Here is a 3,867-nt window from a genome sequence, read left to right on the forward strand (position 1 = left end):
ATAAAACCTGGAATGTAATCTAAATTGACAGTACAGGAGAAAAATGCCTGCACAGTATTGGAACAGAACAGTCCTGGTGGATGAGACAGGTCACAAAGGCAAAAGTAGGTACTGTGGTCCAAGCATTTTATTAAGGTAGAAAACTCAGATTGGCAGAGTATTGAACAACTGTTTTCACAAAGCGGCCACCAATCTTCAAAAGGAAATCACAGGAAAAAGGTTTTTACAATGTATCTTTGGCTTTACCAGTCTTCTTAAAAAATTGTGTTTTACCATTAATAAGTTAAAACATTGTTACATTTCAATATAGCACAAAAATTTGTGGGAACAAGCAATGTATGCAGCTTCAATAGTAGCTGCTGGCTATTATGACTAGGGCCAGTAATAACATTTGACAACTGCAAAAAATATGGTATATCTTAAAGTAACTATTTTAATTTCAAATCCAGCATAATAATGCGTGTCAAGTAAGAGGACACTTCTAGAAAAGTACTTGGAGTATTAAGTGCCTCTTCATTAACAAGTGACCGCTGTATTCAAGTGTGCGCATAAAAACTGTCGGACATCTTCACATTTTATTCTGCAAACTAAATTTACAGATAACACCAACAATTTGCAAATACAGGTTACCACATATGTTTCTTCCAATAACTTTCTTTCACATATTTACTTTCCCATTTCATTTGCAACAGCTGCCCGAAAAGGCAATAACTGAGTATAATATTTCAAATACAACAACTTCATTAAAGATGATTTCCACATAGTTTAAATTCCTAAACATGGAATCTACATATAACGATAGATGTACAAGTGGTAATCCTTGCTAGCAAGGACAACTGAGCCGTCATCCATTAAAGCAACATCAAAGCACTGGGCATGCTTAACTTTACTTTCAAAAGCATTCACTAATTCTCCATCTTGTGTGAATATTGTAATGTTGAAGTTGTTGTGATTGTCAGCTACTAAAATTTCACCATTCTGATTAATACAGACACCAATGGGATAGTTAGTAAGACCCTCACCTCCTATCTGACGAAGAAATGCTCCATCATAGCTAAATACCTTCACACAGTGTGTTCGGTTATCACTAATAAATATTTCTTCCTTATCATTCACTACAACTCCATTTGGAAACTCTATATGTTTAGAGCAACCAAATTTCTGCAAGACATTACCAAGTTGGTCAAAGATTATCACTCTCATGACCTTACACTCAATGACAATAATTCGACCATTAATGTCAACAGCCACTCCTCGAGGATGCTGAAGAATATTATCCCCAAATTTTCTAACAAACTGTCCATATTGATTATATATTTGAATTTGATGAGTAGGGCTTCTCTCTGTTACAATAATGTCTCCAGATGTTTTCTCAATAGAAACTCTATTGGGATATAACAACTGTCCATCTCTTTTTCCCCATTCTCCAAATTGAAATTGAAATCTTCCTACTTTATCAAAAACTTGTATTCTGTGATTATTTGTATCTGCTACTAGGATATCATTTTGGACATTAACTGCTACACCACTAGGCTCAGTAAATTGTCCTTCCATAACACCAAAGTCTCCAAACTTACAATGATAAATCATTTTTTGCCTTTTAATTTGAGATCTTATGGGATACATGCTGGGAGAAATGAATTTGGGTGAAAAATCAACAGCTGGTTCACTAGTCAGATGAAATAAGTCAGCTGTTCCACTGGACCAGTTTTCATATGGGGACTGGACCATTTCAGACTGCACCATTTCACTGGACCATTTCATACCACCCAAACTTGTAGAAAATGCTCCAAGGCTATTTGCAGAACCAAGGCTATTTGCAGAACTTTTAGATATGATGTTTGACTCATAGGCATGCGCATTTTGATAGGTACGATCAGAATTAACCACACCATTTGGCCTTGCAATTGTTTGTGCCTTAGTAGTTGGAACATCTTCAGAATTATGGCGAATATATCCAAACGTGTTCCGAACACCAACTTGGATGGCCTGGTGATTGGACAGGAACTCAAGATTTAAAGATTGCATATTGACTTCAGGATTATACGAAATAATACTGTGTAATTTAGAGTCAAGAAGCTGTTTAAACATTAAAATTTCTGAATTGCTGTAGAATCTCTTCTTAATGCGATCAACAAACAGAAGCGTTTGTTGAGCCCTTTCTATCATTTCTTGGACTTTATTGCCCATTAAAGTTAAAGAAACCATCTTAGTATTAAACAGATCGAGATCGTCAAGCTCTTTCTTCAGTTCTTCTTCACGTTCTTCCAATGCAGAACAATAAAAATTAAAAGTGTCATCGATTTTTGTTTGTGCTTTATGATACTGCATTTGCAGACGTGATGAAAAATCTTCTACAGATTTGGCAGCACTTCTTAAATCATTCGTTTTGGTTTTGCTCCTTTCAAGCAAATCCTCAAGTATTTCTTGAGATTTGTAATCATGGAGACCTTTTGGATGATCATTCTTCATGCATTCTTTGCAAATTGGTGTATTACATGCTTTACAAAAGGATCTGAGCGTTTCCATCATGTGTCGAGGACAACGTTTCACTTTATCTGTATTAAAGTCATCTTTGTCGAACTTCTCATTATGATTGAAAATATGATGACCTTCAAAATAATTCATAAATTGATGAGCCATGACACAATTTCGGCACAAATAATTGTCACAATCAAAGCAAAGAGCAACAGCGTGAGTATCTTTTGCCTTGCAACCAGTGCAAGGATGAGAAACTTCTAAGGCAGAGGTTTCAAGCACATTGCTGATGGCGTTACCTTGAGATAAAAGAGCACGATCCTGTTCATACTTGGGACAATGGATTTTATCGTGGTTTTCTGTTAGTTTTTCACGACAAGTTTCGCAGAAAGTGCGTAAACAAGGTAAAACTTTTTGAGCTGTATATGTTTCGGGGCAAAGACTGCCCTCAGTGCCTACGTTTTCCGGTTGTGCTCGGTCTCCAAAGGACTCTAACTGACGAGATCCAAATAATGAGGAATCTAGGACAGAAGGAGTAGGTGATGCCATTATAAGAGATGCCTCAAATTATTGAAGAACCAACCTGGAAAACAAATGAAGAAAGTAAATATTGAAAAATATACAATATAACAATTATATTTCCCATAAAAATTTTCACTTCTTGTGTAGTTTCTAACAGAATTACAAAACTTACAGCAGTTACTTCCTAGGACCAACACAGATATGCTCACCTTAAACATAAAATTTACAACCAGGGTTCGTACAGATTTCTGTAGACGGAAATTAAGTACTTTTAAGGACCATTAATGAAAACAAATAAGGACCTATCAGCAAATGGGAGCTGAATAAATTTAATTAAAGATATTATCTATGCCTGAACTTCACTTTTGTAATACCAATTTAAAAATAAAATAGATCCGTAAGTAGATGCATTACTATTAAACATAATTATTAATAAGCTTGATAATAAAATAAACTTTGCGAAATTTATCAAGTAGCATTAAATATTTTACACTCATATAATAGTTGGACATATTTGAAAGAAGATAAGTGACATTTTATTTGCGTTTTACTAACAGTTGGCTTTATGTTGATTATTTTTGTGTCTCATTTTGTCACAAACTCAGTCTAGAGCTTTAAATAGCCAGTAGATTTCACGTCAAGCGGCATAGGTTAAAATGAGATGTAAAAATGCATGATTCATTACAAAAGACTAGCTGTTGTCTTTCGTTATGAATCATGCATTTTTGCTACTGCATTTTTGCTACAGAATAAGAACATGCGTTTATGGTCTTCCGTTTGCCTAGAGAGAGATCTGCTGATCAGAACAAACCTGTAGGGTCTGATCTAGGCACGGTCGGCAAGTGTTGAAAGTTAGTCAGGCTCTGT

The 3,867-nt window shown here is 35.2% G+C and overlaps 1 pseudogene; it reads right to left on the reverse strand.

Annotated features, from left to right (window-relative positions):
• Nucleotides 1-765: 765 nt before the first annotated feature.
• Nucleotides 766-3,027, reverse strand: LOC146993908 (protein brain tumor pseudogene; annotated as a pseudogene).
• Between the last annotated feature and the right edge of the window lie 840 nt (nucleotides 3,028-3,867).

Source organism: Stegodyphus dumicola, chromosome 11 (assembly GCF_044657685.1).
Source record: "Stegodyphus dumicola isolate Sdum_Otavi_A_Nest chromosome 11, ASM4465768v1".
NCBI lineage: Eukaryota > Metazoa > Arthropoda > Arachnida > Araneae > Eresidae > Stegodyphus > Stegodyphus dumicola.